Source organism: Danio rerio, chromosome 8 (assembly GCF_049306965.1).
Source record: "Danio rerio strain Tuebingen ecotype United States chromosome 8, GRCz12tu, whole genome shotgun sequence".
Taxonomy (NCBI): Eukaryota; Metazoa; Chordata; class Actinopteri; order Cypriniformes; family Danionidae; genus Danio; species Danio rerio.
In genome coordinates, this window is record NC_133183.1 from 19,239,897 (window position 1) to 19,252,253 (window position 12,357).

Below are 12,357 nucleotides of genomic sequence, written 5' to 3' on the forward strand. Positions count from 1 at the left end.
GTGTCGAGTTTCTTCGCTGCTTTTTTGCTTTTCCTGAACACTTCCGGGATGTACAAGTGGCTCAAACTCGCTCATTTTGAGGCAGGAACCGGCGGACATGAAACAACTTTAACTATGAGGTAAACACAAAACAAAACTTTCCATCCAGCTCCTTCACGGCACTCCACACTTGTAAACAATCGCTTCATCAGGCTCGCACCATTCACGCGGCTCTCAGTCCCGCCCAGACTCGTCAGCACTACCGAGCCGACCAATCACAGAGCTCACGCTGCGGCCACGGCGAAGGGCTATGCGTCAGCGCCGTAGCATATGCCGGCATTTGACGCAGAAGTATAAATCAGCCTTAATGTATATGCACAAATCTAATATACATAGCTTTCTGTTAAAAAAATTAATTTAAAAGATAGATTTGTGAGGGATGTACTTATGTATGCTGAGCACTGTATTTTACCATGTTTTTAGTCACTTATTATATGGAAATTGATTTTGTATTATATTGCTATGCTTTTGTATAAGCATCATAATGCATTTGTATATTTAAAAAAATGTATGAACTTTATATAAATCAAATAGTCAATAAAATAAGTTAATAATAAAAAATGTATCACAGTTGACTGTTTTAAACACTTAAAATGAATTGTTTAAAAAGAAATATGTGGCTGATTTAATATAAAATATGCTGAAAAGGAAATATTTTAAGTTGTAATAATATGTCACAAGAATACTGTTTTTTTTTTTTTTTTTTTTTTTTTTACAGACACTCAAATATACGACTTGTGGCAGTATAGGGCTAGCAGGTATTTAGTTAATAGACTGATGTCAATTATACATTGAATATGAAAACATAATTATTATACAAAGAAAGAAATTCATAGCTCCCACAAAAGAAATAAGTGCATTTATGACCAGAAATGATGAACGATAGATGTGAGAAAGAAATGAAAGTGTCAGCCTACAGGTTAATTATAGTGGATAACTGTGTCACAGCATGTGTGTGTAGATAGGGTTCATGACACCACTGATAACCTCTTTCATTACCTTAGTGTGTGTCAGAGAGAGAGAAAGACAGAGAAGCTCTTAATTTGCTTTACACACATCCAGCTCACTTTGATACATTTTTTAATAGGCCTCTGCGTCTCATCCAGAGAACTGTCTGATTCCCCCCTCAATTCTTGTCCTTCCCAATTAATCCTCTTTTTTATTTTTGGAGTGTTTCTCATCTCATCGGGCTGTCTCTCGCTCTTCATATTCCCTGTCGAGAGTGTGCAGCCCACGTTCACTTTTCTAACTCAGAGTCTGTTCATCCCACACGTGGAGAGAAAGATTGAGATGGAGGAGAGACGAGCGCAGCGTGTGGTACGTCCCATGTGACGCATGGAAAGCCAGACAACAGGATTCCTTTTTCAAATCTGCGGGATAAATCTTGTGTATCTTCACAAGAGCTTGTATGCATTACTGATTAAAAACTGAGCAAAAAGCCGCAACTAACCGTGAATAGGTGTAAAAAATGCATGCGAGTGGGGTTGGGCATGATGTTTTTCAATTTGTTTGATAGAGATGAGTTTAACTCATAGAAGACAGACCGGCCAACGAACTTTTTTAAAGTGATACAGAAGTTTACCTTAGAAAGAAACTTTCAACACAGGCTCATTGGAAATATGTGCTACATTTTTACATGAAACTATAAATATCTGCTTAAACATATGTTTGACTTTCCATTTCTTAACGCTTCTGGGAAGTATGACATCAACAACATTTGTTCCTTTTTACATTAATGATATGTAAAGGGGCTGTAGATGTTAAATAGCCGTTTGGCTAATTTTGACACATGTACATTTCCGTTTTGTTAAAGGGGACCTATTATGCCCCTTTTTACAAGATGTAAAATAAGGCTCCGTTTACACTAATACGTTTTAGAATAAAAATGATCTGCTTCCACACTGGTGACTCACCTAGCATTTCTGAACAACTCTCCATCCACACTGCACACTTGCGCACTTGGGGCCCCTGCGAGGGGGGGGGGGGGGGTGCCGATGTTGGCATGTCTATTTAGGCTAAGTGCAAATAGCGCACCTTGTTGGAATAAGCTAGTTGAGTAATACATCACCGTTTGATTGACAGAGAGAACATAAGTAAAGAGCGCAACAGACAGCAGCGTGAGTGGTGTAGCTCGTAAAGTGCATGGCAACATGTTTTGATGCGATCGATCATGAACCCGGTTCAAATCCAGCGTCTGATAAACACGTTCTTCTTTTTTCCCCCACTACAAATCAGATTTTGCCTAGTCTTCATCACGAGGAAGGCAAGTAGAAATCATAAATAAATTTGTGTAGTATGGAGGACTCATCGAACTGGATTAAACTGGTATTATATCCAAATCATATGCATCATAAGTTTTTAGAAGTTATACATTAAAAATACAATTAAATATACATTTTAGTGCTGCTCCAGTGAACTTAAGTATATTAAAATCCATAAATTTTCACTAATTGTTAGTATTTTTTTTCAAAGTATGCTTTAAATTCTTTAAAAATAAATGAAATCTTTACAAATATATATACTATTTACTTTATAAATGCGGACATTATAGATTCATTTTATTTAAAAAATATTATATTATTCTTAATATTATTTTAATTCAACTATAGCGGCCAGGTAGTGGGCCCACAAGGCATTGTGCCCAGGGGTCTCTGAATTCTTAATCCGGGCCTTGTGACCACACATACACACACTCTGTGCACTACAACGATGAGAGCTGTGCACGTCAGACTGCTCATCAAGGATCTACCACTGGATCTAAACTCACTGTATTTGTTAAACGTGATATTTAATTCATCTTGTCTCTATCTAACAACATATTCTCAGACTTTAGTTTTTTTAATCTATTGTTCTCAGGTAAAGTGTTTTGGCTGAGCTCAAAGATAAGTTAATATATTAATTTATGTAACCGCGGACACTGATTCTGCACATTTGATTGATTGCTTGCATTTATTTTCTATATTGTATAAACTTATTGTACGTTATACTTTTATAATGGCCATTTTTATATTATTCAGCAAAAGAGAGGGTGTGTTTCATATTTTTTTACTGAAACTGAAAGGAGGCAGTAATGTTATAGGCTGCATTATGTTATAAATATCCATACAGTGAAATTCATGTTTATGTAAATATGAAGCTACATGACGCCTCAACATTTTTGGTGTCTGTTAAGTTGCTAATATGAAAATGAAAATAGGCAGTTCCTTATATCATGTTTTCATTTTATTGTTAAGAAAGTGAAACAATGTTGAAAGGAAGACGTGAATAAGGTTGTAAAGTACACTGTTCCCTTTGAATATTTACCCGACATGTCCTCAGGAGTTTTTTTTTCCATTGCAAACTTGCGAAGTCTAAACTCACAAGGAGAGGATACAAGACTGAACTGTGTGTACGCTATTCTTAATATTGAGGAAAAAGCCCCAATCAGATAGGTGAATGTCTGCAGACCTGCGTCCCTTTTCAGATGTCTCCGTTTTCCCCCATCCACACTGAGACAGAGCAGCAGCATTTTAGAATGAAAACGGCCTCTTCAGCATATTCAAAATGCTCCATTTTCAGCATTTGAAAACTACGGCGTAGTGTGGACAGATGGCGTAACAGTAGCAAAACTTATGCGTTTTAAAACTAAAACATATTAATGTAAACAGGGCCTAAATCTCTGATGTCTCTAGAGTGTGTATGTGAAGTTTTGACTCAAAATAACCCAAAAATAACTCTTTGAAACTGGTCCATTTTAGGCTTTGATCCAAATTGTGCCATTTTTGTGACTTCCCAGCAAACAATTTTGTGTTTAATAGACATCTATCTAAATGTAGATAGCTCGGCTAAAACAAGGCTAAACTTGAGCTGTCCGTAAAAATCTAATAGATGTCTAAGAATAGCCCAAAACTAGACTAGTCATCAAATAGACAGATTAAACAGACTTAATATTCGTAGTCATTCATTTCTGTTTATTTGATGACTAGTCTAGTTTTAGCCTTTTCTTAGACGTCTATAGATTTTCACTGACAGCCCAAATTTAACCATTGTTTTAGCCAAGACGACTTTGTTTAGACGTCTATTAAACATCTTTTAGACATCTTTTAAAAACAAAAAATGCTTGCTGGGTTACTATAAATTCAAATGAGATGCTCTTTTCGAAAGAGGGAGGAGCTACAAGCGCCTGTCAGCATAGCGACAGGTTTAGGGTTAATGTTATCTCTGAAAAACTGAAAATGTAAACAGAAGTGGCTCTGAAGAAGGCAGTCTATGGAGACTACAGTGTTCATTTGTGCATCTTAAAACTCCACATTTATGATCCTTATTATCTTAAGCAGTTGACAGCGGCTGCTTCTTACTCAGGGCTGTTTATGCTAATGAGGGAAAGATTGTCAATAATGGGTGTGGCTTTTCCCCTCTGAGGACATTTACAAAGGGAGAATGTCAATCAAAGTGTTTCTGCAGTTTTTCTCAAATAGGATTTAGGCATGGGACGATAACCGTTTCCGAGGTAAAATGTGTTTTTGAAACTAATAAAGACAGCAGAAGTCTATGATTTATTTAAATTATTTAGCCTAACATGTTTACTACTCAAAAAATGTTTCTCAAAATAAAATATATTGTGTTCAAAGGTTGGTAAATGTTTCTTTTTAATTTTTATTTTTTTATCAGACATTTTAAAAGAATATATTTTAGAGAAGTAATCACAATACAGTGAAACCGTGATGTTTTTATCCAAGGTTATCATACCGTCTTACCGGTCTACGTACAGTTCAGTTCAGCTCACTATGTACAGTGTTGTACTTGTGCTGCAGAGAGCTGGATGATGTGACAGCAGCCATTTTTCTGCAGACATGGAGACTGCACACCAGCTTATTGGTTAAGAGGAGACAGAGAGATAGAGTCAGTTATGCGAAGAGTGATTAGGAGGCCATGATCGACAGAGACCAGCGGGCAAATTTGACCAGGCCATCACTACACTGGGGCGTTGGAGCCCACACAGAGTGCAGGTTGAGCACCCCCTGTTGGTCTCACTAACACTTCTTCCAGCAGCAACCGTTTCACATTTGGTCTTCCATCCAGGTAATAATCAGACACAGTCCAGCTTATGTTCAACGGGCGACCATGTGAGAGCTAGAGCTTGGATAGCTGCCGTTAATTTCAGTTTTCATAATTTTTGTTGTGAAGTTTCAAATTGATACAGGAGTAATAAAACACATTACAATTCTTATATGGAACATTCTAATGCAGGGGTGACCAAACCTGTTCCCAGAGATCAACCCTGATCAAACGCATGTTCCCGCATTATTCAATTAATGATTCACTAATCAGACGATTCCTAAGCCACTATAAATACCCTAAGTTCCATATAACAGCCATCTTCATTTTGATGAATCCCCCCTTTCACCTCTACTGTGGCCCAGTGGTTAGCACTATTGCCTCACAGCAAAAACGTCACTGGTTCTAGTCCTTACCAAGCCAGCTATCATTTCTGTGCAGTTTACACATTCTCCCGGTGCTCATGTGGGTTTCCCCCAGGTTCCCCGGTTTTCTTCCACCATCCAAAAACATGCAACTTAAGTTAATTGACCAATCCAAATTGGCACATTAGACATGTACCTAGTAAGTAGTTACCTCTTAAGAGCAATCACTATCTGTTCATTGGCTACTACAGCAGGGAAGTTCTCAAGATCTCCCCTCTCGCCCTGCAAATGGGAGGGAGCTCTGGGCTCGAGGATCTTCTGAGCTCAGGGCTCTCTCCTGGGACAGCATGCCAAACAAGCTCATCAACAATCATCAATAATCAACAATCATGCAAGTGTGAACTCTTGAAATACACTACAGGCAATTTAGCTTACCTAATTTACCTGTACCACATGTCTTTGGACTGTGGGGGAAACCAGAGCAAAAGGAGAAAACCCACACAAACATGGGGAGAACATGCAAACTTCACACAGAAACGCCAACTGGCCCAGCCGGGGCTAGAACCAGCGACCTTCTGGCTGTAAGGCAATTGTGCTACCCACTGTGCCATCGTGCTGCCTTTCTCCATCTGTGTTTCATGGAAAAGTAACAGGTTTGGAACAAGATGAAGTAATAGCAAAATGTTCATAATTGACTGAACTATTCCTTTGCTTTTATTCATATTCCAATAAATCCTGTGCTTTCTAGTGCAGTGGCTTTTAAATAAAGAGAGAAGCTCCCACACACACGCACACACACTCATCCACAAATACAGACATAGAGTCACGCCGCCCCCGTCCCAGTCCGTCTGACGCCCACGAGGCCCCCCTGCTGTGCCTCCTCCTGCGAGCTTGGCTCTTGCTTTCTGAAGCCAGTGGGAGGCTCTTTCATCTTCATCTCACCAGCGGGCACCGCACTGCCAGCCTGGCATAATCAGCCTGGTGCTGACATTTTAGCATCTCTTTTAGCCGGTCTGTTATTCCTCTCCACCTGATGTCTCTCTGTCTCACTCTGGGTCACCAGCCCTTCAGCAGGAAAAACAATAGAAACCTGCTAATTTTGTCAGAGCCGCGGCCTCGCACTTGAGCTCCAGACATGCTGAGATGAGAGAGATGAGAGCTTTAAATCTGACCCGTGTCAGATCAAGAGACTTCCTCCAATTCCCTTTCCTCAATTTCCATTTATATAAATAGAAATATCAGCATTCATACATTTGGTGTAAAACCTGTGTACAAATTTATTTCATGTAAATTTACTAAAAATACTAAAAAATTGTTTTCATTTATTTGCAAGCGAGAAGCAAAAGTCGTCTTATAATTATACATAATACAGTAAATATTTAAATGACACTGTTTGAATTTCTTGTATGACTTTTTTTTTTTACATATTAATCTTTTTTTTATGGGGCGACAAGGTGACTCAGTGGTTAGCACTGTCGCCTCACAGCAAGAAGGTCGCTGGTACTGACTTTGAGTACTGACTGGGCCAATTGGCATTTCTGTGTGGAGTTTGCATGTTCTACCTGTGTTCCAGGTGCTCTGGTTTCCCCCACAGTCCAAAGACATGCGCTGTAGGTGATTTGATTAAACTAAATTTGCCGTAGTGTATGTGTGTGCATGTGAGAGTGTATGAATGTTTTCCAGTACTGGGTTGCAGCTGGAAGGGCATCTGCTGAAAAAAAAAAAAATTTAAATCACAAAATATAAAAAAAGGTATGGAATGTTGATATTTGTTGAGGTATCATCTCTAAGTTGGACATTCAGCATTGTGAAAACACTAGTTACAGTTATTGTAAAGATTTTTGTTTGTGTCAAAAGCAGTATGGGTGATTCTATTGCATGTATAGTTGACATTTTAAAATGTTAAGGAATAAAACTTTAAAAACAGCAATTTTTCCAGTATCTTATTGAAAGCATATTTAACATTCATAATACAGCTTTTGGATGAATTTAGTAATGTGTAGAAATAACAATAAATGTTCGCAAGAAAAATTCTTCAGTTACTGAATTAACCGTAACAATGCTATACTGTGTATATATGAAGTTGAAGTCAGAATTATTTGCCGCCCCCCCCCCTTTTTACATTTTTATTTATTTATTTATTTATTTAATTTTTAAATATTTGCCAAACGATGATTAACAGGGAAATTTTCACATTATGTCTAATAATATTTTTTTCTTCAGGAGAAAGTCTTATTTGTTTTATTTTGGCTAAAATAAAAGCAGTTTTTCATTTAAAAAAAATATTTAAGGTCAAAATTATTAGCCCCTTTAAGCTCATTTTATTTTTGATCGTCTACAGAGCTGCCTAGTTAATCTAATTAACCTAGTTAAGCCTTTAAATGTCACTTTAAGCTGTATAGAAGTGTCTTGAAAAATATCTAGTTAAATATTATTTACTGTCATCATGGCAAAGATAAAATAAATCCGTTATTAGAAATGAGTTATTAAAAAAAATTATGTTTAGAAATGTGTTGAAAAAAACTGAAAAAATAGGGGGGCTATTAATTCAAGGGGGCTAATAATTCTGACTTCAACTGTATATATTCTTATATAGTTTGGCCCACCTGGAAAGTCACTTGACCCACCCTAAAGTTCCAAGCTGGAGCTGGGCCTGGCCAATACTATGTAATAAGTAGCTGAAATAAGCACAAATGTCAGGACGTTGAAACATTTTAAGGGCTCCAAAATCACCCCAGACCCCGCAGGGTTAGAACACTGGTATTGTGTTGTTCAAAACTGAATATAAATATGTGAACTGTTAATGACCAGATATTTTTACTCCCCCGTTCATCCCTGAGAAACACTTTTTGCAGTAGCTTGTCTACACACAACTATCGCTTGACTTCAGAAACCATCATGACTGCGGTTTGTTTGTGTGTGGTGAAATCCATCTCAACTTTTACACATCTCTCATTCTCGGTTTCATTTAAAACCAGCGATGCTTTTAGAATCCTCGTTTTTTTTTTCTTTATCCTGTAAAGCTCCAAGCCCACAGTATGGCAGGATCTGTAACCCAACTACAGGCAGGTTCTCCAGACTAACACGTTCATACACTCACAGCCACAGTGGGAGTTTAATGGCTGCTAACCGAAGCCCAGAGGAGCCGCACCCTCATACTGTGGGATGCAACAGGAAAAAGAAATGAGTGCTGGGGAATCACTAACTGTGGGAAACTGTTTACTTATCTTCTCTATGTGATCGCTTTCCATCTGGGATGAAAAGCCTCTTAATTGAAATGTTTTAGAGACAAGGTGAATGCATATTTTCTATTAAAAAAACATGACATGTCTTGACTTGAATATACAACTATGATAAATACACTAGAGACCACTGACGTGTTTTTTTATTTTTAGGTTGCCTTTTAAAATGTGGTAGGGGGCAACAGATGAAAAATAGCCCTTGTGGCTAACTCTGGCTTATTTACAGTTCTACTGTTTATCAATGAGCATTGTCCCTGTTGAATAAAATAAATTCAAATATCATCTAATTAATAGGGTTCTCAGTTTATTAGTAGGGTTCCTGTTCATTTTTTGCTGCAAGCATACTTGAAAGTTTGTTTATGTTTCACATAAAGTTGCTCCAGGCTAATCTCACTGAAGCAGAACTAGCCGCCATCTGTAAAGTGATGTAAAATGGTGTCTCGCTGAAGTCAGGGTTCTTTGATCTGTAATGTTGTGTAATGTAATGTAACATGTATTTATAGAGCGCATTTACATGTATGGTCATACACCCAAAGCTCTTCACAATCACGATCTCTCCACACCACCACCAGTGTGTAGCATCCACTTGGATGATGCGACAGCAGCCACAGGACAACGGTGCCAGTGCACTCACCACACACCAGCTATAGGGGAAGTGGAGAGACTGTGATAGAGCCAATTTGGTGGATGGGGATGTTTGGGAGGCCATGATGGTAAGGGCTGAGAGGGAATTTGGCCAGGGCACCGGGGTTACACCCCTACTTTTTAAGAGAAGTGCCATCGGATTTTTAATGACCACGAAGAGTCAAGACCTCGGTTTAACTTCTCATTTAAAAGACGGCACCCACTGACAGTATAGTGTCCCCTTCACTTTTACTGGGGCGTTAGGACTCACACAGACCACTGGCCTCACTAACACTAGTTCCTACAGCAACCTAGTTTTCTCATGTGGTCTCCCATTCAGGTGCTTCAGTGAGAAACCGTCTTGAGCTGTAGGGTGATATGGCTGTGACGGGGTGATATGATATAAGGTGTTATGATATGATGTGGATGATATGATATGGCTCTGCCTCAAATTCACAAGTTAGACGTCCGACTTCTAACACCATTCAAGGCGTTATTTACCAATAGGAAATAGGAAGAATTCCCAGTTCCAAGTTGTCTGGAAATGTCGCATTATTTAAAATGAACCACAAAAACACAGCGATTGCACCAGAGTCTAGTTTAATTGAATCAAACCTGTCGCTCTCAGGGATCAGTCACAGCGGGACATCTTTCAGCATTAGACAGTGCTGTTTGTTCACCCTTTTTGCTTGTGATGGGGCTACCAGAGAACACCTGGGATTTTTTGGGCCTAAATTTTCCAGCTTGATACTCTATTAAAGACCACTGGTGAATGACAGCTATTAAAGAATCAGTATGTGGAACAGCCGTCACCCCATCATAGCACTTACAGGATACAGGTATAAATCAAAGTTCAGCTTCACTGCTCTTCAACGCTATGCCAAAGCTTTGTACATGTTAAAGGGGTGAATATCTGGCATTACAATACCCTTTGTACAGACCAGTTAAATAAATAATGAAATAAATATGGGTGATGCGGTGGCATAGTGGGTTGTGCTGTCACTTCACAGTAAAAAGGTTGCTGGTTTGAGCCTCAGCTGGGTCAGTTTGCATTTCTGTGTGGAGTTAGCATGTTCTCCCTGTGTTGGCGTGGGTTTCCTCCGGGTGCTCCGGTTTCCCCCACAATCCAAATTCTATAGGTGAATTGGGTAGGCTAAATTGTCTGTAGTGTATGTGTGTGAATGAGAGTGTATGGGTGTTACCCATATATGCATAAAAAACATATGCTGAATAAGTTTGCGGTTCACTCATCTGTGGCGACCCCTAATTAATAAAGGGACTAAGCACAAATAAAAATGAATAAATATTCAAAACATGGTTAAGATTTTGGGGGGTTATTGATCAAAATAGACAACAAGGAGGAGCTGTTAGTAAATGTAATATTCTGATTCTGTGTGAATATTCTGTGTGAGCTTATGCTCATCAATGATTTTCTTTTGACCTAGTAGCATCTAGATTGACAGCACAAGGACTGATAATGCTTTAGGTTTGTAGTCATTTCTATGGGTATTTCCCATCCCATCTCTCAGGCTTCGTCTGAATGGAGTGTATTGGGCCAGATATTTAGTCACACACAGGGTCAACTGTAATCGACTTCTGCTTATCCCTCGAGGTCCACTGATTCAATGATGCCATCACTGTTCAATGACACGTTCAAAATGGCACGGTTTCTCATTCCAACAAGAAACATCCATCTAGATCTTGAGGAAACAAAACAAGACTGGACAACTTAAGGACAACTCACCAACTTTAAATGAATTTAATATTACTAATGCGTTGATTTTGCTTTAGCCTAGTTCTTTTAATGTTTAATATTATTCTTTATATATGGCCTCAACTGTTATGTTTAATACATAATTTATTGTTTAATCATGTTTTTTTTTGTAGTTCGCGTTTGTGAATTATTTTAAATAGGCTGACACTTTTTTTTTTCAAAATAGCCTAGGCTACATTCTCACATTTTTAGTGAAAGATATAGGAGTCAATAAGAGTTTCTTTTTGTATTCATGTACTGTTTTACTGTTTGATAGGATGTCTAAATAATTGAGATGACCAATCAAAGGAAAGTAGTCGAGGTTTACAGTTCACAGAATCAGATGGCGAATTCTGCATTATTGCATGCTACTATTTTATGATAAAAATGACTGACATTAATATCAACTTATGCAAATCAATCAGTTTAATCACTTTTTTCCCTTAAACTTTAGGGTGTTGCTTTGAAAATTGTATAGGTCTAAACTAAATTTGACAAGATGAGGGATTTTTGACAAACCTATAGATTCAGTGGTCACTTTGTTTTGATGGTTCGTTTGTTGAAGTTAAATTGCATTGCATCTACATGCCAACTAATTCTCACTAGATTATAAGTAGACTGTTAGGTTGGGGTTAGGGTTAGTGTAAGATGACATGTACTTGCAAAGTTTCTTATAGTCAAATAAATATCTTTTAAAGAAGCAGGATCAACAGATATTAAGCAGACAGTCTGATAATAAAATGGACCATCATGGATAGAGTGTTACCAATTCAGTTATTACCCAAGTAAAATTGTACATACATTTAAAAATATTAGTATTTCAAACACATAGGATTCCTTTTGAAATAGTCTTGTTAATAATAGAAGTTAATTTATAATTAAAATCTATTTATTAAATGAATTTCATTTTTTTATATGCAAAAAGGTACACAAATTGGGATCATACAAATACAAAGAAAAAGAAACATCAACAAAAACAACAAAAAGCAAAAACAGCAACAATACAGTCAGGTACTGGCAGATGCGTGTATGTGTATATATATATATATATATATATATATATATATATATATATATATATATATATATATATATATATATATATGTATGTATGTATGTATGTATAAATAAATATATATATACATATATATGTGTGTGTGTGTGTGCACGTGCGTGCGTGCGTGCGTGTAAAGGTAACTTGGTGGACAGGTCAGAGTACATACATAAGGGTCAATAACAGTCAATAAATTATGAAATGAATTTAGAAAGCATCTTCATCTTACAGAGTGCCTGAAAG

The 12,357-nt window shown here is 37.6% G+C and overlaps 1 long non-coding RNA gene across 8 annotated transcripts in view; it reads left to right on the plus strand.

The window, feature by feature from the left end:
- The window catches only part of LOC137496334 (uncharacterized), a 197,673-nt gene that overhangs the window by 100,708 nt on the left and 84,608 nt on the right, over positions 1–12,357 (plus strand). The window lies entirely within an intron of this gene.